Genomic DNA, 23,774 nt, shown 5'->3' with positions numbered 1-23,774 from the left:
CCCCCTCCCCAGGTCAGGGATGGAAGGGGAATCGCTTCCCCTTAAACCCATGCCCCCCCTCCTGATCCCCGTGGCAACTGATGATGTCAGCGCACAATCGCGTGCTGACCTCATTAGAGGCTGCCCCCTCCGTGCTAGAAGCTCATCTTCCAGCGCGGAACAGTGGAGAAATGCAAAAGCATTTGCAAGGCAAGGGGCCCTCCCTTGGGGAAAAATATATTTAGGCAATTTCTGCCCCCCTTGGAGGCAGATCAGCCTATTTTTATTAGGCCAATCTGCCCCCAAGGGGGGAAGAAACCACTAGACACCAGGGATTTTCATTTTTTTGCATCAATTTCACACAAGGGGGAGCGACCCCTTAGGCAAAAGTCGCTCCCCTGGGGGGCAAATTTATTTTAGGCCATTTCTGCCACCCTTGGGGGCAGATCGGCCTATCTCTATTAGGCCGATCTGCCCCCGGGGGGGGGGGGCAGAAACCACTTAGGCACCAGGGATTAGTGTGTGTATGTGTGTGTTTTGTTTGGGGAGGGCAGCTCCATGAGGGCACATTACTGTTGGCCATATCTGCCCCCCTTGGGGGTGGATCGGCCTATTTTTGGAAGGCCCATCTGCCTCCAAGGGGGGAAGAACGCCCACCAGAAACCAGGGAAGATTTTGTTTTAAAAAAAAGAGGATGGGGGTATGGCCATACCCTCACCCCAAATAAATGGGGCCAAAGTCGATCTGCCCACTGGTGGGTAGACGGAGCAATTACCCCCAATCCACTTCCCTGGGAAAGCAGAAAGCCTACTAGATGCCAGGGAATTAAAAAAAAAAAATAGTGGGGTAGTGGCTACCAACTAGTATGGGCATGGTTATGGCCCCACCCCAACTGAATGGGATAACAGTCTTTCAGCTCCTCCCCGCACACTAAAACATCTTATCCCACGGCAAGCATGGACGTTCTTATTATTTTGGGTTTTGGTTTTACATTTGGGCCGTGAGAGATAGTCTAACTCTCAAAATCGTCCCACTTAGAATGGTGAGGGCTGCACGTTTTGGACTTTGGGATGCTGCCATGTAAAAAAATCCACAAGACCTAGACACAAATGAAAACTAAACATCTGTGTGAATCCAGGGTGTGCTTCACATGCACCCCGCACCATTTTCTTACCCACAATGCCCTGCAAACCTCCAACTTTGCTGGAAATCACAAATTTTTCCCACATTTTTGTGAGGGAACCTTCCGGAATCTGCAAGAATCCACAAAATTCCTAATACCCAGCATTGTCACATCTAAACCGATAGAAAATCTGCCCTACTTGTCAGCCTAAATTCTTTTTTTCAAACTGCCCTTTTGGACCCGCTTAAGTTCCCCCTCATTTTTTACATGTTTTTGGCTCTTCCCTGTCACAGGCACTTGGCCCACCTACACAAGTGAGGTATCATTTTTACCGGGAGACTGAGGGGAACGTTGGGTGGTAGGAATTTTGTGCCAGTGCCGTGATCCCACACAGAAATGTGGGAAAAATTTCATTTTTTAGCAAAATTTGAGGTTTTCTGAGGATTCTGGGTAAGAAAACACTAGGGGATCCACGCAAGTCACACTTCCCTGGATTCCTGCAGGTGTCTAGTTTTCAGAAATGTTTGGGTTTGGTAGGTTTCCCTACATAGCTGCTGAGCCCAGGAACAAAAACGCAGGTGCCCCCGCAAAAACAGGTACTTTTGTATTTGATCATTTTGATGTGTCCACAAAGTGTTTTAGGGCATTTTCTGTCACGGGCACTAGGCCTACCCACACAAGTGAAGTACCATTTTTATCGGGAGACCTGGGGGAATACTGGGTAGAAGTTTGTGGCTTCCCTCAGATTCCACAACTTTGCAGCACCGAAATGTGAGGAAAAAGTGTTTTTTTTGCCAAATTTTGAGGTTTCTTAAAGTTCCCATAGGTGTCTAGTTTTCAGAAATATCCAGGTTTGGTAGGGGGAACGCTGGGTGGAAGGAAATCTGTGGCTCCTCTCAGATTGCAGAACTTTCTGTCACCGAAATGTGGGAAAAGTGTTTTTTGTGCCAAATTTTTAGGTTTGCAAAGGATTCTGGGTAACAGAACCTGGTGAGAGCGCCACAAGTTACCCAATCCTAGGTTCCCCTACGTGTCTAGTTTTCAGAAATGTCCAGGGTTGGGAGGTTTTCTTAGGTGCCAGATGAGCTAGAAGCCAAAATCCACAGCTAAGCACTTTGCAAAAAACAGCTCTGTTTTCTTTGGGAAAATGTGATGTGTCCACGTTGTGTTTTGGGGCATTTCCTATCGTGGGCACTAGGCCTACCTACACAAGTGAGGTACAATTTTTATCGGGAGGCTTGGGGGAACGCTGAGTGGAAGGAAATTTGTGGCTCCTCTCAGATTCCAGAACTTTCTGTCACCGAAATGTGAGGAAAAAGTTTGTTTTTTTTGCCAAATTTGAGGTTTGCAAAGGATTCTGGGTAACAGGTGAGAGCCTGGTGAGAAACCCACAAGTCACCCCATCCTGGATTCACCTAGGTGTCTAGTTTTCAAAAACACACAGGTTTGGTAGGTTTTCCCCTAGGTGCCGTCTGAGCTAGAGGCCAAATTCCACAGCGAGGCACTTTGCAAAAAACTGCTGTTTTCTTTGTGGAAATGTGATGTGTCCACGTTGTGTTTTGGGGCATTTCTTATAGCGGGCACCAGGCCTACCCACACAAGTGAGGTACCATTTTGATCGGGAGACTTGGGGGAACGCTGGGTGGGAGGAAATTTGTGGCTCCTCTCAGATTTCAGAACTTTCTGTCACCGAAATGTGAGGTAAAAGTATTTCTTTTGGCCAAATTTTGAGGTTTTCCAAAGGATTCTGGGTAACAAAACATGGTGAGAGCCCCACAAGTCACCCCATCATAGATTCACCTTGGTGTCTAGTTTTCAACCATGCACAGGTTTGGTAGGTTTCCCCTAGGTGAGCTGAGCTAGAGGCCAAATTCCACAGATAGGCGCTTTACAAAAAACACCTCAGATTTCAATGTAAAAATGTGATGTGTCCATGTTGCGTTTCTTGTCGCATGCACTAGGCCTATCCATGCAAGTGACGTACAATTTTTTATCGGGAGACTTGGGGGAAGACAGAATAGAAGAATAAGTGTTATTGCCCCTTTTCTTTCTCTACATTTTTGCCTTCCAAATGTATGACAGCGTGTAAAAAAGACGTCTATTTAAGAAATGCACTGTAATTCACATGCTAGTATGGGGACCCCAGAATTCAGAGATGTGCAGAAAAAAACACTGCTTCTCAACACCTTATCTTGTGCCCATGTGTGGGTGAAATACAAAGGTTTCCTTGAAACCTATTTTTCACTCTTTATATTTCAGAAAGTGAATTGATGTATACCCAGTATAGAGTGAAAACCCATTGCAAGGTGCAGCTAATTTATTGGCTCTGGTACCTAGGGTTTTTGATGAACCTTCAAGCCCTATGTATCCCCCGCAACCAGAAGAGTCCGGCCGATGTAACAGTATAGTGCTTTAAAAACTCTGACATCACAGGAAAGAGTTACAGAGTAAAACGTGGAGAAAATGGCTGTTTTTTTCACCTCAATTCCAATATTTTTTTATTTTGGCTGTTATTTTCTGTAGGAAAACCTTGTAAGATCTACACAAGTGACCCATTGGTGAATTCACAATTGTGTCTACTTTTCAGAAATGTTTAGATTACCAGGATCCAGCATTGGTTTCATACTCTTCTGTCACTAACTGGAAGGAGGCTGAAAGCAAAAAAATAGTAAAAATGGGGTACGTCCCAGTAAAATGCCAAAATTGTGTTAAAAAATGTGTTTTTCTGATTAAAGTCTGCATGTTCCTGAAAGCTGGGGCGATGGTGATTGTACCACTGCAACCCCTTTGTTGGTGTCATTTTCAGGGAAAAAAAAACACAAGTCTTCTTCTGCAGCCCTTTTTTCCAATTTTTTTAAAACAAAAATGAAATTTTCACTGTATTTTGGCTAATTTCTTGGTCTCCTTCAGGGGAACCCACAAACTCTGGGTACCTCTAGAATTCCTAGGATGTTGGACAAAAAGGGTGCAAATTTGGCATGGGTAGCTTATGTGGACAAAATGTTATGAGGGTCTAAGCGTGAACTGGCTAAATTATAAAAAAAAAGGCCTGCCAACTGATGGGGAAAAGGCCTAGTAGCGAAGGGGTTAAAATTAAAATTCTCAGCATCCTTTATTTCATGCCATTCTTCCTTGGAAAAAGAAATTCCCATGCCTTCATCCACAATGTTTTTAGGTTTGTATAATGGAGGGCAATATTTTCAAGTAATATTTCATAAATCTGAGTCTAAAGAGAGGATGGTGGGAAGTTGGGGTGCACAGGACAATTCCTTTATTTGTTTCCTGAAAAATAACTAGGTCTGGGCAATTAATTCCACTCTGCCAACGAAGTACATGGAATTTCGGCCGCTCCGCATTATACTTGTAATGCGGAGATCCAGCCAAATTCAGCCAACAGCAGCATGGTGGAGTTTTTTCTTGTGCTTGGTTAGTCAACAGTGTGGGTGAGAACTGGCATTCCCTAATATGATTTTTCAGGCACTAGGCGGGCACCTGGCGAGATTTTCTCACTGCGAACAGTGGCGGGCAGCCTCGATCATATGCTGTGATAAATCTGCCCTTGAGAAAAAATTATACTCACCGGGCACAAAAAGCAACTCCAGCAGCAGCGCCCTCTAGCACAGGGCGTGGTGCCATTTGCACTGACTTTTCAGCGTGGAACTATCTCCCGGCACTAAAAATCTGTGCAAACAGTCCCCATTCGCAGAACCCCACAGAAACTTGTGGAGTTTTTATGTAACTCAGTGGAATTTCGCAGAGTGAAAGACTGTGATTTCAGCCCACCCCTAAAAATATCTTCTATTCTGCGGGTATTTAAAAAAATCCCTGCTGCTCAATCTTATATATATGTTGCAATTCTCCTAAAGATATTGTTCCATTAACACACAATAGTTGATAAGATGCTGCTCTTGCTGAAAAACTGGCTTAAAGCTTTTGAGACAAAGACACCAAACGTCAAGGTGAAAGATCACTCTCAGAAGCCAATGTACAAGCCTATGGTGACCTAGCTCACAGACGTGTCAAGTCAAATATTCAGGCACTAATAATGTCATATCATGGGTAATCATTAAGTTGGTTTGATGACCTTCTCCCTCAACTAGTGGCTCAAAATGACAATGCTTTCCTGGGCCATCACAGTTATATTCCCACACTTCAGTCAAAAAAAGTTGCAAAATATCCCTCTGGTGATAGCTTTTTAAGAGCATAGTAGTGGGCAGCCATGGAAAGTGAGGGGGTTCAACCCATATAGCAGTGATTGTTCCCAAAACTGAGGTTATTTTCCTCCCTGCTTCATCTGATATTGTTCTCACTACCTATTCCTTTCTGTTCACCTCTTATCCCGCTTGCTGTCTGGGCTTTATGTGTACTTTCTTATTGAACCCACAGAACAATTCTTAGCAGCCACCATCTAGTTGTGATGCAAGGATTTTCAAAGCCACACGCAAAATTAAATTTGGGTAGTCCCTTTACCGATCAAAAAAAGCTATTTTTGAAGCAATTTGATGTAATATGACACCACCTGGTGGTCATTTGTAAGAATACAGAAGGCTGCTGCCTACAATAGCCCTAATGGAGCCCCTATGGAGCTCTGACTATGGCTGCTTTCAGCTTCATAAAATTCACTCTGTAATTCTTTTCTTTTCTTATCAAATTCTTCCTCAAACTTTAGTTCTTTATTCTCTTAAAACTGGTCCTACAATTTTTCTAGTTCATAACAAATACACTGGTGCTCCTTTCCGCAACTTTAAAATGTATGTGTCTATGGCTAAAATTGGTCATATATATTGCACCCTCCCTCACCATATTTGACATCACTTCTACTTAGGGTTCATAGAAAAACAGTTTCATTTGCTCATATTTTGATATTCTGAAAGATCCAGTATCTGGTACCTAAATATTTAACATGCTCAGTTTCTGCTGATTTTCCTATTGTTTTTTATCTGTTTTGAGAGAAATTATGGTGAAGCTTTATACTATGTGCCATTATCTTTTCACTTTTATTTTGAAATCGTGTTTCCTCTCTGTTTATCTCCTCCCCCCTCCCTGATGGGTCTCTTCCTTCTCCTTCACTTGGTTTCATTTCCGGTCGGGATTTCCCCTTTTTCTCACTGCTGGCAGCTAGACTGCAGAAGGAGTTTCCGGGTTCTTCTCGGCTAAACGTTTTTGGGTTATTTTTAAGAGGCCCTGTCATGAAGTCGTCCAGTGACACAATGATCTATACGTGCAGTTTCCCTTTAAAAATGTCTCAGTTTTGACTGCAGCTTCTTCTTCAAAGCACTTTGTGCAAGTATGCTTTAAGAAATTACTTTAACAAATATTAAAGAAAATGTCCTTCTTGCAGGCTTTATCAGCCTGCTAATTTTGTAAGAACAAAATCCACTTGCTCTCCCATTCGTTACCTTTTTTTATGGAGTTTGGGACTTACTAAGAATTATTAGATGATCTTCAGTATTGACTGTTGTGGTCTTATCAAGAAGAATGAGAAGTCAAGGGTCGCCTTCATCAAATGAGCAGTGGATATTCCTGATAATCCTTACAGTTGCATAGTCCGTACTGTGACATTTCCTGAAGCCAGATTGGAATGTGCACAGAAGGGCATTTTTCTGGACATGGTTCATCCATGACAGCAGGACCCATTTGCAATATCCTTAGTCAGAGGGGGGAGATGAAGAAGTAGTTTATCACTTTTATCACATTTAAAGGATCACGATTAGGCTTTTAAAAAAATGGTTGATGTGTGGGCCTTACGGCAGTTCAGTGCAACACCATTTTAAAGGAATACATTGGTGAGGGCCATCCAATGGGGAGAAACGTCTGAACAAGGTCTTTAACACTGGGAGGACAAGTTTGACCAAAGAGATTAAGGCCCTCATTATAACATTGGCGGTAACTGCCACTTAACGCCACGGCGACGGCCGCCAACATACCGTCGCCGTGGCTAACAGCCGCCAACCGCATTATGCCCATAGACAGAATACCGCCAGAAGTCTGGCGGTATTCCGTCGATGGTCATGGTGGCTGACGGCAGTAAGGTGGGGCTGCTGCCAGCAGCAGCGCCACGCCAGCAAAACACCGCCTACTGTATCATGTTCCATGATACGGCCTGGCAGTGTTTTGCTGGCAGATGCTGCTTCTGGCGGCAGCGCCGCATACCGTTTCCGTCCGGAGGTCCCCCTGCAATCAGGTAAGTCGGGTTCTCCGACAGGAGAAGGGGTGGGGGGTGTTGTGTGTGGGGTTGCATCTGTCTGTTTTTGAATGCGTGCATGCGGATGTGAGTCGCGTGGAATGCGTGTGTGAATGAATGAATGAATGTGGGTGTATGTTGTGTGTTGTGCATGCGTGTGTGATGCAATGTATGTTAGTGTGTGTTGCAGTGTGTTGGTATGTATGTGTGCATGCGTGGGTGGATGTGGTTATGCGTGTGTGTATGAGTGTGGAAGTGTGTGCGTGTGGGTGTGTAAATGTGCGGGGGTCGGGAGGGGCAGGGGAGGGTGGAGGAGGACTAGGGGGATGAGGGTGGGGGAGACACCTATCAGTGCCAGGGAAGGACTTCCCTGGCACTGATAGTGCCTACTGCCATTGTTTTCGTGGCAGTAGGATTGCCATGAAAACCATGGCGGTAGGTGGGGTCATAATCCCGAGGGTGGGATTGTGATAGCCGCCGATCTGGAGACCGAAGTCTCCAGCCCGGCGGCTGTTACCACCCTGGCGGTCGGAATGGTACATTGGCGGTTTGGCTTGCGCCAAACCGCCAATGTCATAATTTGGTGAAAGGTACTGCCAGCCTGTCGGCAGTACCTTTCACCAATAAATGGCCGACCGCCAGGGTTGTAATGACCCCCTATGAATTGATCAGGTCAGACGATTTATTACATTGACATTAAAATGTGAGTGCTTTTTTGTTGAGTCCAAGGTTCAAAAAGAGGCAAAGCCTGCCCACTGTTTGCAAGCTGCGCTGTTTTAAAATCAAGATCAACCTTGGATAAATATTAGGTTAAATTAATTCATTTTTCCCAATGCAGGTGCATAAAAACAGGCACCCGGTTCTGCGCTGAGCCAGCAAAGGCCATCAGGATACGGTTCCAGGACCCCTAAACACAGACTACAGGATGTGCACCGACTGCAGACCAAGAGGCTATAAGCCACGTCATTTTATTCGAAAGCTGCGTTTTGAGAGAAAATGCTGTAGGATTGTGGGAAGCGTCCAGATGCAAAAAGGGTACAGGGAATTTTGGCATCCTAGGCTGAATGGCAATTGAGCTAAATGGAGCCGTATTCATTTTTTATAGGTGCATTCTGTCGGTGCTCTGTGTTGTTGGTTGGGAACATCTAATTCTCTATGACAACCTAAAATGGGATAGTCTGGAAGGCACAGTCTTGAATTGTTTTCATTTATCTGCCTGAAAATGCTATCAGCAGATCAATACTGGCAAATGCTTTATGAAACCCACCCCCATCTACTGAGATTTTTCCTAGGGCTCTAGCTTACCATTCTGTTCAGTTTCTATGTTCAAATGCTGGGTGAAATCCTTAAAGATCTTGGCATCCCACTTCATCAATACGCACATGCCACCCAGGTTTATTTCAAATGACACCCCCCTAAATTTATTCCGAACTTTAAATCTTCCATGCAAAGCATTTACTAACAAATGTGTCAAATTCTGGAGTCAGATGTACCCTGTGGAGTGGCTCCGAACAGGCGCCTCCCCACCGCCTGAATAGATCACTGCTCACCAGTATATCAGACTCCAATAACACGGAGTCACCATGGGGCAGGGAAAGAGCAGAGATAGCAAAGGAGCTCAAACATGTAAACATGAGTAAAATGTCCTTAAATACGTCCCAAGTGAACTACCCGGCCCACAAGCCACTGCTGCTGATAATCTGTATCCCCTAAAGAAAGATCAGAGATATGGGCATTCATCCCCTTGGAGATATCCCCTAGAGAAAGATCAGAGATATGGTGATACATCCCTTTGGAGATATCCCCTAAAGAAAGATCAGAGATATGGTGATACATCCCTTTGGAGATATCCCCTAGAGAAAGATCAGAGATATGGTGATACATCCCTTTGGAGATATCCCCTAGAGAAAGATCAGAGATATGGTGATACATCCCTTTGGAGAATGAGTGTGAGCTGGCATAAGTGCACGTCAGTGCAATCAGTTGGATGGAAGCCCCAAGTACATCATCACTGGCTCAGGAGGGAATATGTATCAAAATTACAGGGTTACAAAGCAGAGAGGAACAAGAATCAATGATACCCTTAAAGAGGAAGGGAAGAAGGTCAGGAACTGGGCAAAGTCTAAAAACCTAAGCAGTGAGGATAGGAAAGCAGGAGCCGGTCTTAACATCAGCAGCATTTTTAGCTGGTCGTCTCTCGTACAGAGGAAGTTCCTGAGACACTGCCTTTCTGAAGTTGTGCCTTTTATAGGTCTGTCCTGCCTGTTAATTTGTATGAGGGGGGCTGAGCCCCACCAGAGTGAATTGCGCCACAGAAGCAGTGCTTTACCTGCCAAAAGCTTCCAGTTCCTGTATGGCGTTGGTGTATATTGAGGCACCTGGCTGTGTGGACGGCCAACCCCTCAATGGTCAGAGTCAGCCTATCCCTGCTGCAACCGTTTCCAAATGCCATCCACTCCCCTGCAATCCGGCCTTGTACGTGAGTGTGTTTATTTGATGCCTGTAATTGGACCGGGGACCATGATAGGTTCGGTGCAATGATTCTCACTCGTAACAGGATGGAGCAAAAGCATCTTAAATGCAGCTGCCTGAACACTGAGCTTCTCTTTCCATCCTAATTCTGACCCAGTAACTGACCAGCTTTAGGAAGCAGCTGAAAACCGATCTATTCTAATATCAGGCAGGCACCTGACATCTCAGAACGGAGGTTTTACCAGCGCCCGGGAGGCCTGTTGTGTAGCCATGTGCTATATAAATCCCAAAGAATAGAATGGGATAGAATCTACAGTGGTTTGAATAACTATAGCTGGAAGAAATCACTGCCCAACTGGCTCACCAAAAGCCTACATTTTAAAGAGGGCATTCAGGACTATGGCTACGCTTGCCAGATTACGCAAATTTAAGAAGCTAAAATATATTCTCTCTCCACAACAGTTGAAGTTACAACTGAGGCTGTGGGAATCACCCTTCTTGAATATAGCTGTAAAAAACTGTAAACTACGAACTTGTATAGCGCACTACTCACCCGTTAGGGTCTCAAGGCACTGTACGCATACCGCTGTGGAACCCCTCCTGGCTTTTCCCTGTGAGGCGCCCACTCCTGGACAACCCCAGAATGAAGCCAGGCATCCAAGCACTGTGAGGGCCGTTGTGGAGATTAAGCAAGCTATTGCCCAGAGTTACAGAGTGGAACCCATTAATTAGATTAGGCACCAAGGCAAGAATTATCTGGTCTAAGGGAATTGAGCCCAAGACCTGCTGCGGTGGGAATTGAACCCTGGTCCCGGGCCAGATCTCTGCATCAGGGTCTGCCGCTCTAACCATTGTGCCACACTTCTCCACTCTGTACACCTAACTGGCCTCTAAAAAAAAACGATCAGACTCACCCCATTTAGAGCTGCTTTTTACGCCACTGACAGAGTTCTACAAGCACAAAGAAACGGTACAACATCACCCCTTCTAATCCCACCTCAAATGGCTTCCGATCAATGCAGGGTGCTGTCTGAGAACTGCCTACCTTACTTTCAAAGCTGACCTCCAAACACCAAAATACCTCTCCCAGAAAGAATTAATCACTTCAAATGGATGGCCTCTGGATATAAATCTTAGACTTCACTATTATAATTCCCTCGCAGCATGAAATCCTGAGCAGAGAATGTTTAGTGGGGAGGAGAGGATGTCGAGTTTACCTCCTGGAGCCCCGTTAGTTTATACTGTTGTCTATTTTTGATTGCAGTGTGATGTGTCCACCCCAGGTATTAACTTCTTGAAGCAGGCAATGATCAACCATTCACACACTGATATGTTTCACACTCTCTGCTAATACCTGTGAATCCTTCTTTTGTGAATCGTATTGCAATGCTGTGTTTAAGTTAACATGCAAACTTTAATAAACATATTTTTTTTAAAGGTGGGAGGGGGATGGAGAAGCTCCCGATAGTTGTTGAGTCACTACTTTGAGAACGTAAGGGTCCTCACACTGGCACAACAAAAGGGTAATAACATTGCTGCAGGGCTTCAATGAAAAATACAAGGTGCAACAATACTAGGAGTATCACAAATGCTTCAGAAAGCAGCCTGCGAATTTGATGGATTCACTTAAAAATAATGAAGCTTACAGGTTGTTCATTTCCAATTCCTGGGGGAAATGGCAGAGGTGAGATCAAATGACGGAAAAATTTGATAATTTCTATGGAGACTAAATCCTTAGTAAAGAAAGAAATAAGATGCAGGATGCGGGTCAATTGACAAAACTCCAAGCCTTACAACTTACCAACTTTGGTAGTTGCTTGGGTTTCCCTCTGGTGCTTCTTAAAAAGACTCAGAAACATCATATAAGGATGCTATGTTACCCTTGAGTCTGAGTTGCCAAGCTTATCTTCCTCAAGGGCCAATGAGATAAGACTGAACAGTGGTACTTCAGTACTGACCATGGTAAGGATTTCCTGACAGAAGGTATCCATAAGGTTCTTATTACCCTCTCTGCCCAAAAAAGAACAATGCCTCTCGACTTGACTTTGGAGTAAGTTTGCTACTTTCAGTATTCACAAACTCTGAGTGTAAACTCACTACAGAAGTGTATGCTACATGTCTCCACCCCCTGAGTGTTGCAATTGGCTTACTCTTGTGTGGGTGGGCGATGTCCCTCCCTAAACCCACCCCCTGCCCTCCCCAAACCTCTTATTCCTCCCTAATCCTATTCCCTTTTGTAATAATGTTTTGAATACTGTGTCTATTACTTACTATTTAAGGGTAGTCACCATATGCTAATTATAGCAGGTCTCATATGCTTTAAGAGGGTGCAAGTGGTCACCAAGTCACCTGTACACTATGACAATCCACACTACAACCATCCTACTGCGAGCACTCAAGTCCACCAATTCAAAGTCCAACCCGGAGTTATATTTAAATTCTTCTTTATTCTACATACCAATCTTCAATGCTAGCCAACACGTTTCGTCACAAACTGACTTCTTCAAGCCTAGAAATAACAGAATCTCTCATTACTCTTTTAAAATATATATATGGCATTCTCATACGCCATAAGGTATATATAATAATGCCGGGCCCCAGGAGATGGGGGTCCCCGGGGCCAAATCCATCCTAGGGAGGAGGCCGCAAGACCCCCTTCCCCCCCAAAAACACATTTTAGAAGGTCAGGCTCCAGTGGATGGGGTCCCTTGGGCCGAAATCGGCCAGGGAGAGGGGGCCACGCAGACCTGCGGCCAACTCCCACTGTGCATGGCCAAAGGCAGTCCGTAGCATGGCGTTGAGTGTGTAGGGGGTTGCTGAAGGCCGCGCATGGTGCAAGGTTGGGTGGTTAGAGGTGGCTGGCCAAAGGGCAGGGCCATGCCCAGCGGTGGTTGGAATAACTATAGTAATTAAAATTACTTTACGTTAAAAAAAACATTTTAGTTAACAGAATTTTTAAAAAACAAGAAATGGTTGAGATAGCTCAAACTATAACAGGTGAATTTCTATGGTTTTGTACGCTTAAAATGTAAACCTAACTATAATGTCACTGTAACCTTTGGTTTTTAAGTGATTTTATATATATAAACCCTAAAATTGACTTACCACCCAAAAACCTATACCCACCCTAAAACCTAAAAGCACCCTTACCATCCACAAACCCATAACTATACTAATATCTAAAAATGACCTTACCAACCAAAAAGCATATCCACCAAAAAATGTAAAAATGGCCTTACCACCCAAAAACCCTTACCTACCCTAAACCCTAAAAATGCTCTTACCAGCATATAACCCATACACACCCTAAACCCAAAACACCCCTTACCATCCAAAAACCCATACCCACCCTAAAAAAAGAAACTAGAAATGCCCTTACCACCCAAAAGACAGAATGACAGTACCCAACCTAACCCATAAAAACCCTGTATATATATATATATATATATATATATATATATATATATAGTACCTGTAAAATCGCTCCCATAGGCAACTATAACTCGCGCCCCAGCCATGCACAGTTTTTTCTTCAATAATTTGACTGCTAATGTTTGATTTATATTTTTAATGACGTTATAGAAGTTATCATGAGTGCTGTAATATATGGGGTGATTAGCACTGCATGGCGAGGGCACAAGTTATAGTTACCTTAGGGCGTGACTTATAGTTACTTGAAATAACTCTAACTATAACTGCTGAATTTCTTTCGTTTTGTGTGTGTAAATTCAGAACCTAGCTATAACATCCTAGTAACCTTTGTTTTTTTTAAGTGAAAAAAAAAAAAAATATATATATATATATATATATATATATATATATATATATATATATATATATCCCAAATTTTAACTCATACGAGAACACACGCACTCAGGAATGATCCAACATGATTTTATTAAAGTGTTATAATAAGCCCCAGCAATGTGTTTCAGATAAACAGCCTTGTTCAGATATATATATATATAGTCCAGTAGAAGGCGTTTTGCCGAAACGCGTTGACAGACATCTCATTCGGGACTCTGAATTACCTATATAAGCTAAATAAATAAATTCATCAACTAAATACGAGCGCTTTGGACTCAATTGACTTCGACACTTGGGAGATACGTGATGGGATCGGTGCAGCCGTCAGATGGCTATCAGTCCATCTGTTGAAGAAATAATATATATATATATATATATATATATATATATATATATATATATATATATATATCATTATTTTTTTTGACCTAGCTTTGAACTTCAAAGACCGAAGGGCACTCGTTGGCATTGCTAAATTGTGTGCACAGACAACACTAATGCATTTCAGCTCAACAGAGCTTTTCCCAAGGTAACGGTTAATTAGAAAATAAGTACAAACAATCATCAAAGAAATGCACTAAAGATCCAAACAAAAGATTTAATGGGCCAGAATGCATAATACCTTCTACAATAAACATTAATATGCAATTCATCCCAAATAAATAATAATACATGCTAAAAAAAAGTGGGCCTGACTTAGATCTCGGCAGAGGGAATACTCTGTCACAAATGTGACAGTTAGCCTGTCTGCCATATTACGATCGTCATAGGAAATAATGTTTGTGATGGACTATTCTCTTTGCCAAGATCTAAATCAGGCCCAATATGCGACATATTATTGTAAGATACCATAACACAATAGATATAGAAAAATACTTCATAGCATGTGATGCGGCTGAGATAATTCATAATAAGCACCTTTCTAATGGTTCCAAAGGCTCAAAGTCCAGCGCATACTGAGCATAGACAATAAATATGATTCTTTATCATAGAGCATGAACAATCAATACAATTAAATTTATCACTTCAATTAAAATAAATGGGCCAACCCATATTCATACTAATGTGCACCTAATTCCATGGAAATTACTCCAACAAAGTGCACATGCAAAATGAAATTTTCTCAGCCAAGCCTGGTGCCACGAGTTAAAAACCTGGACAGGAGAACAGATATACTATTCATTAAAAAGACTATGAACTACATAGTCACCCCATCCCCAAGTATAATAAGCCACAAACTAATGTGTCCAGTGATAAATAATTTTAGACTACAAACAAAGGGAGTCTCTGAATACATACATGCATACCAGGATAAGACTACCATAATTATTCAAATCTACATTACTTCGACCTGAGAAAGTCAGTAGGAAAAAAGAAGGAAAATGGGACACTTTGGTATCACCATTCAGTCATTCAAACCAGAACATGCCAATATAGACCCACAGTCTGCACAGGTCTAATACCATACTTATCCCACACGTACTTCCAGTTCCTCATCCTTATTCAAACCCAATGGATGTTTGGTCTGTATATCTAAAATCATCTTGATTCAAACTGTCTCAGTTTGAATCAAGCCTAGTGCCCTATTACGGTGCTCTTCCGGGATATTTCTATCAATTCTATCAATAGCAAATAATACTAACTGTGACATATCGCCATTATGTGTGGTAGAGAAATGTCTAGCTAACATGATAGGCAGCGGACACTTTTCCATTTGCTGTTTGATGTTCCAGAATCTACTTCCGGAGGGAAAACGTAGGGCTGCCAATATACATCAAATTACATGGGCATCGTAATATGTACACACAGAAGTCTGAGGAACATGTTAAAAACTGTTTAATTACTGTTTTCCTCCCAGAGGCTGATGTATATTCCCGTACATTGGCAGTGAACCTGTGGTCTGACATTGGCCACATTTAAAAAAGCCCTTGGTACTGTGCAGCCCTGTTTCCTGCGTGGGATTTTTTACAAGGCACCTACTCGTCAGCATATCTTCAAGGGATTCGCCCCTTCTGTAAGTAATAGATGGGCTAATAGATAAGGTGGGACCCATTACACTGTCATTTCTCAGCACAGACCAATGTTTTCCCATAATCTTACGTAAGATATGTAAAGCTTTGTTAAACGTAGTAATGAACTGTGCACAATTATTCCCAAAATTCTTTCAAACATTAGGGAATAATAACTGTTCTCTAGATAGCTTTTTCCTCAGCAATCTTTAAGACTGTGAGAAAAGGCCTCTTTTGGCATGGTTAGCCCCCACTTTTTGACTTATATTTGATGTTGTCTCAAAGTTGTTAGTGCCCAGTGCCCCTGCTAACCAGGTTCCCTGGGCTAGATGTTTTCCCCTCAAACTGTTGTGATACATTGGCACAATTGGCAGCACCTTTAGCTGCCACTATTAGTTCCTAGTAAACGGTACTTAGGTCCCCAGGGCATGAGGTACTAAGGATAGGCTCCTGAGGGCAGCAGCACAGATTGTGCCACCCTCTAGGGCCATGCATCCAGAGGGACCCAGCCCTGCCGTTGCAGACCGGGTGTTCTGATGCAATCCTAAAAGACAAACTCGCCATAACAAATAGCCTTTGTGCCCGTTCCACTACACACTGCATGCACTAAAAGGTAGTCACCCCTCTGGCAGGCCTTCAAGCTCTAAGGCAGGGTGCACTATATGGTACTTGTGGGCAGAGATGCATGAGCAATATGCCCCTACTAAGTCCTTGCCAAACCTGGGACATAGTAAGTGAACAGGGCAGCCATTTTAATGCATGTGCTGGACAATGGTCGTTACACGTTACACAGCTACATGATGGCTACTCTTAACCCTACATTGTTTGGTATCAAACAACTCAGAATGATAAATCCAAGCTGGTGTCAGTATTGAATTTATTACAAAATGTTCCCAGGGGTCACCTTTGAGGTGTCCCCTGCAAAAGCTAACTACCCAGGTATGGTTACAGACTGGTAACAACTAGCCCACCACCACAAGACAAACCTCTGAGTCCCTGGGGTGAGAGATCCTGCTCTCTAGAACTCAGAACAAAGCCCTTCCTGGGTGAAGGTGCTAACACCTCCTCCCTCAGGAATGTGCACTGCCCTGCTAGCGAGCTTCAAAGGGCTTCCCGCCCTTGAAACTAAACCCCCAGGCCTGCTGCTAGACGCAGTTGGCCGCCTCTGCTGCAAACCCCCACATTTGGTGGACAGGAGGAGTAGTCAGTCCTAGCTTGCACCACCCTAAGGTGTTGCATGCAAGGTGATCTCTCCATTTCATTTTCTTCCATCTTGCATGAAAGGAAAATAGCTAATCAGGTGATCTCTGCTCACAGGAAGTGGTCACTTAATGGGTGTAGCCATCCTAAGGAATATGACCCATTGGTTACTACTAGATACCCTCTAAAACACCCACTAAATACAGTATTTAGTGGGCATCCCTAGACCAAGACATTAGATTTCAAGGACAAAAGACGACCAGCAACAAAGAAGACCTAGGCTCGAGTAATGAAGTCCTGCTGCATCAAGAAAAGGCAACCCAGGACTTGACAATCGCCACTGAGGGTTTTTTTGGACATCGGACGGACTCTACAAACCCCCAGAGGACTTCCACTCTTCAAAAATTGCCAAAGATCTCCCACCAGAGTGAAGGAATCACTCTACAACACCAAGGAGCCAAAGACCCAGGGAAGGCCTCTGACCGGCTGCTGACCAAGGAACGGGATGCTGCTGCCAGACCAAGCTTCGCCCGTCGGACCATGAGGACAAACCCTGCCAGTTTGCCAATCTTGGTGGCACTGCGCCCTCCAGTGGCCAGACCGTGCATTAGCACCAGATACTGGTAAACTTCAGTCGGACACACAGAAGGACGGTCCATTCCAGACTGTAAAAGGACCAAGAGGAAGCCTCAGTTGAGGGACTTCAGAGGGCCCCTGCTGACCTGCAAGCAACACCCAAAGAGACCTACCTCCTGCTTTCAAGGGTACCTTTGCACACAGCTCCTGCCTCACCGATTTGCTCTGCACCAGGCCGCCCTGTGCCATGCACCAAAGATCCAGCTGTGCCCTCAGGGTCCCCACCCCTTGCGACCTCAACACTCCAAGGGGACCCACCGGACTTACCTTTAAGTCCACCTGTGCAGTGGTTTTCCAAGCGGTCACCCGCAGTGACCTGGCACCAGCTCCCAGCTCCAACGACTTTCTGTAGCTTTTCCTGGCAAAACCAGGAGCTGCCTGATCTTCCCCAGCTGGTTCATAGTCCCCACGACGACCTCGACATACCTCCAAAAGAAGACATTAGTAAACGCACTGCCTGATGTTATATGCATTTTCAAAATATTTCCTCTAATAATTCCAATGGTGTGTGATTACGCACAAAAAGACTATGGTGGTCATTACAACCCTGGTGTTAAAGCGGCGGTAAAACCGCCAACAGGCCGGCAGTAAAAAAATTGCAATTACGACCGTGGCGGAAACCGCCAACAAAGATAGCCACCTTAACACTCCGACCGCCATGGCGGTACAAACAAACAGCGCGGCGGTCACCGCCAACAGACAGGCGGAAGACAATGTACCGCCTACAGTATCACAACCTACCAATCCGCCACCTTTTCCGGGGCGGATTCACCGCGGATAAAAACACGACGGAAACAGTAATTTCAAAGGGAAAAAGCTCACCTTTACACACCCCACGAGGAACGAGGACACCATGGACCCAGAACTCCAAATTCTCCCTGCGATAGTCTTTCTGCTCCTCTACCAGGAGCACGAACGCCGGTGGCGAAGACCATGGTGAGTACTGCACCTACGATGCAGGGGAGGGGGGAGGGAAAAAACAGGGACACACACACGCAACACCCCCACCCACTACAACACACACAAATACAAATCTATACATCACAGTAACACCCCCCAAACACCCCGGAAGAATGCAAAGACAATAGAAAATTAGTGTAACCATTGTAATATATTAAAAACAAGTAGGCAGAAATATATATATACACCATGTACAAAATATATACCAAGCATAGTAGTCCAGGTAGTCCACTAAGATAGTACGTGGAACACTGGGACCACACACTATGGGGGAGTCCCACACAAGATCCCCGACCATGACGTAGAGAACACTGCAGGGGCATCAGAGAGCAAGAAAACAGGCACCTCAGGGGGAGGGAAAGGGGGGCACCTCAGTCGGTTGAGTGCACTACGCCAAATCCAAGACGGGCCACATGCCCACCGTTCCATCCTGGGGAGTGCAAAGCCACAGTCTATCAAGTCTCTACAGTGATTGGCCCCCCTCCCTACCCTTGCCATGTGGCACATGCATTCACCGTCTTTCATGCACGCAGCACTCTCCCCCCTTCTTTCTTACATCCAGCCCTCTCCACACAAGCATAGCCCATACAGCATGCTCCCAGTGTACTTACCTGTTTGTCTGGGGGACCGTAGAGTAGCGTGTACTGGGGGAGGACCCCATCCACAAGTTTCTCCAACTCCTCCGATGTGAAGGCAGGGGCCCTTTCCCCAGACACTCGAGCCATTGTCTCTTCCAGACCGAGGTCACAGCAGCACTTGCAGTGTAGGTCCTCTCCTGTCGAAGATCAGGTATTGAGTGACTGAAGTGATAGAAAATGGCGGTCACGTCCGTGGCGGTGCGTACCGTCACCGCCGGCGTACATCGCCATTGGCTCCTGGGACCCATAGGGTCCAGTGTTAACCAATGCAGCAATGCGCCGCGGTCTTCGACCGCCTACCGCGACGGTGTACAACGCCAGCGCAGTTACCTCACATCCCATTGTCCCACTTTAGAGGTCAGTCAGCCGCCATATCAGGGGCCCACATGGCTTCATTTCCAACTGCGTCATTCATACCTAGGCCTAGACTCAACACACATACAGTCCACCTTTTGTGTATGATAGGTGTTCTGTGTAAACTGTGGGTACGTACCCCTGAGTTGTTTGACTCTGTGATCGCTGTTGTCCTTCATAGGCACCGTCCGCTGGGACATTTGAGGAGATGGCGGCATCCTCCGGTGTACCAACCGTTGGTGGACAGATGTCGACAATGGAGGAGCGACATTTGATTATCACCTATAGACTTGACCGTGCCACAATCCAGGAACTGTGTACCCAGTTGGAGCCAGACCTGATGTCAGCAATCCGCCATCCCACAGGAATCCCCCCTCAAGTGCAGGTGCTGTCAGTGCTCCATTTCCTTGCAAGTGGTTCCTTTCAGACAAGAGAACAGTGGCCATGGCATCAGGGATGTCCCAGCCTATGTTTTCCAACGTATTGTCCAGAGTGTTGTCTGCCCTTTTGAAACACATGCAGAGCTACATTGTTTTCCCTCAGGTGGAGGATTTGCCTACAGTGAAAGGTGCTTTTTATGCCCTGGGACACATTCCCAACATCATAGGCGCCATTGATGGGACACATGTGGCTTTGGTACCCCCCCCCCAGTGCTTTTTATGCCCTGGGACACATCCCCAACATCATAGGTGCCATTGATGGGACACATGTGGCTTTGGTACCCCCCCACAGGAGTGAACAGGTGTACAGAAACCGGGAGAGTTATCATTCTATGAATGTACAGATGGTATGTTTGGCAGACCAGTACATCTCCCATGTGAATGCCAAGTTCCCCAGGCTCAGTGCATGACGCCTACATCCTGCGGAATAGCAGCATCCCTTATGTGATGGGTCAACTCCAGAGGCACTGTGTGTGGCTATTAGGTGAGCACCTGGAAGCAAGTCAGTGGGAATGGTTGTCTGGGTCTGGGGATATCCCTCCAGGTTAGTGCGTGTCTAACAGTTGTCCCTCAACATTTGCAGGTGACTCTGGTTACCCCAACCTGTCATGGCTACTGACACCAGTGAGGAATCCCAGGACAAGGGCAGTGGAACGCTACAATGAGGCCCATGGGCGAACTAGGAGGGTGATCGAGCGGACCTTCGGCCTCCTGAAGGCCAGGTTCAGGTGCCTCCATAGGACAGGTGGATCCCTATTCTACTCACCAAAGAAGGTGTGCCAGATCATCGTGGCCTGCTGTATGCTTCATAACTTGGCTTTGCGACGACAGGTGCCTTTTCGGCAGGAGGATGGTCCAGATGGCGGTGTTGTTGTTGCTGTGGAGCCTGTGGACAGTGAAGATGAGAAAGCAGGGGAAGAAGACATGCACAACAGGAACTCAGTGATCCAGCAATATTTCCAATGAGACACAGGTAAGAATACAGAGCTGCCTACTACATGTACTTTAACACTACTACCTCTGTACTGTGTGTCGTTTTCACCCAGTGTATGGTCACTTTCCCTTACGATTTCACAGATGTGGGTCCCACTGTGTGACATCTGCTTAGATTCCTCATGGACTAGTGCTGTGTGACATAGGTATATTGACATTCAACTTGAAAGAGCATTTTGTCACTGTAATTGCTAATACACTATTTCGAAATCACAGACAGACTCCAGATTGTTTTGTGCTTTAAGTGTGTTTAAGTGCTCAATATTGGAGGGGGCAGTGAAATGGTGAGGGGTGATGGCGGAGGAATGTCCATGGCAGAGTCCAGTCTATTAGTCTCACAGATGCATTGCCCATATGGGCATAGGAAGTGGAGCTGGGGCAGTTTCAGTATGGACAGGGTGACAAAGTGGGACAGTAGGATGACAATCAGGGTGGTCTAATTTCTTGGCGGGGGTCTTGGCATCATGCTCTGTCTTTGTCCTGGATCTCAGGGACCGTTTGCGGGGTGGTTCTCCCTCTGCAGGGGGTGGGGTGCTGGTGTGGTGGTCCTGTGGCGGTGCCTCCTGTCCACTAGCGCCGGCGGAGGTGGTGGGCAGTTCATCGTCCATGCTAGTGTCAGGGGCCCCTTGTAGTGCCACAGTGTCCCTCCTGGTGTTCATAAGTCCCTTCAGCAGCCCTACGATGGTGCCCAGGGTGGAGCTGATGGTTCTGAGTTCCTCTCTCAAGCCCATATACTGTTCCTCCTGCAGGCGCTGGGTCTCCTGAAACTTGGCCAGTACCGTTGCCATTGTCTCCTGGGAGTGGTGGTAGGCTCCCATGATGGAGGAGAGGGCCTCGTGGAGAGTGGGTTCCCTTGGCCTGTCCGCCCCCTGTCGCACAGCAGCCCTCCCAGTTACCCTGTGTTCCTGGGCCTCCGTCCCCTGGACCATGTGCCCACTACCACTGCCCCCAGGTCCCTGTTGTTGTTGGGGTGGTGGGTTATCCTGGGTTCCCTGTAGTGGTGGACACACAGCTGATTGACGTGTCCTGGGGATGGAGGTATGGGCCCGCTGGGTGGGTGCTGTGCTGGTGTTTCCAGAGGGTGGAAGGTCTGTAGTGGCCTGTGACTGGGTGATGGGAACCGACTATCCCGAGGTCCCCGATGGGCCGGGCTGGTTATCTAGATCCAGTTGGACAGAGGTGCTGTCATCACTGTGGGCCTCTTCTGTTGGTGGTGTGGACATGTGTGGACCCTCCTGTCCGGTGACTTTGGGTAGGGGTCCTGCAGGGGTATAAAAGGATGGTTATTACATCTGTGTGTGTCATGGTGTACAATGTGCGGGTGACCGTGTACCCCAGTGCTTGCATTCCTGTGTGAGACCTTGTGTGAGGATGGTTTAGGGGGTTGTATGGTTATGTGCAATGGGCATGCTTTAGTGATGGGTGTCCATGCTTTGTTGTTGCATGCAGGGCTTGGTGTTGGGATGGGTGGTTTGTTATATTGGGACATATGTGAGGAGTTGGGGTGCTGGGGGTGAGGGTGGGGGTATGTGATAGCATGCAGGTAGGGTGGGGGTTGTAATAGTTAAGATTTGACTTACCAGAGTCCATTCCTCCACCTACTCCTGCGAGGCCCTCAGGATGCAGAATCGCCAAGACTTGCTCCTCCCATGTTTTTAGTTGTGGGGGAGGAGGTGGGGGTCCGCCGCCAGTCTGCTGAACCGCCAGGTGGTGTCTTGAGACCACGGAACGCACCTTCCCCCGTAGGTCGTTCCACCTCTTCCTGATGTCCTCCCGATTTCTTGGGTGCTGTCCCACTGCGCTGACCCTGTCCACTATTCTTCGCCATAGCTCCATCTTCCTTGCAATGGAGGTGTGCTGCACCTGTGCTCCGAATAGCTGTGGCTCTACCCGGACGATTTCCTCCACCATGACCCTGAGCTCCTCCTCCGAGAACCTGGGGTGTCTTTGCCGTGCCATGGGGTGGTGTAGGTGATGTGTGGGGTGGAGTGTGTGGTGATATGTGTGCTGATATCTAGTGGTGTGTTGTGTGTGGAAGTTGTGTGGGTGATGGTGTTGTGTGACTGTGGATGCTGTTGTTCTTGCTGGTGTTCTCTCTCTGGCCTTCTCTCTGTAAATGTGGTTGTAGGGGTTTGTGGGTGATGTGGGTGTGTGTTTTATATTGTATTGGGTGTGTGGGAGTGGTGTGTGTATGTGTATCAGGTGTGTGTATTTAAAATTGTCCAATGTGGTAGTGTTTTGTAAATGTGTGTGTATTTTGAGCGCGGCGGTGTGTACCGCCAATGGAATACCGCGGTTGAAAGACCGCTGCGTGGATTCGTGCGTCGTGATAGTGTGGGCGTATTTCTGTTGGCGTGACGGTGGAGGTTTTGTTTTCGCCAGTTTATCACTGACCTTTGGTGTGGCGGACTTGTGTGGGTGTCTGAATTTTGGCAGATTCAGAAATGTGGGTCATAATAGCTGGGGCGGAATTCCGCGGCCGAGGCGGTGAGTTGGCGGTCTTCTGCACGGCGGTATGCGGCTTTTACCGCCAATGTTGTAATGACCGCTTATTTTTCTTAAAACTTCAAAAATTCATAACTTAAAAAGTACTTAACCTTTTGATGATCTTGGTCTTAAAAATATTTTACAAATCGGAAGTATTTTTGTAAATTAGTCTCAAGTTATTTTTTGTAATATGTGGTATCATTTATTGATACTGGGAGTACAACAAATGCTTTGCACTTCTCCAATATTAGCCTGACTGCTCAACCAAGCTACCATAAAGATTAGAGCATTAGGTGTTCTAGTTTTCACCTCTGTAAACCAACATGTGGTTGCCTGGACCCCCTGCACAGTGTGCCTAGCTTTGCACACTACATAGAGGGCAAGCCTCCTACAAAGACCTTGCTTGAGTATCCCCTCTTTCTTAATCTATTCCTCATAGATACCTATTGTTTACAGAACTCGTCAGGAATACTGCATGTCCTCTTGATCCTG

The sequence above is a fragment of the Pleurodeles waltl genome, chromosome 12 (assembly GCF_031143425.1).
Source record: "Pleurodeles waltl isolate 20211129_DDA chromosome 12, aPleWal1.hap1.20221129, whole genome shotgun sequence".
NCBI classification, from domain to species: domain Eukaryota; kingdom Metazoa; phylum Chordata; class Amphibia; order Caudata; family Salamandridae; genus Pleurodeles; species Pleurodeles waltl.
The sequence above is the reverse complement of the archived record's forward strand: the minus strand, read 5'-3'. Positions refer to the sequence as shown.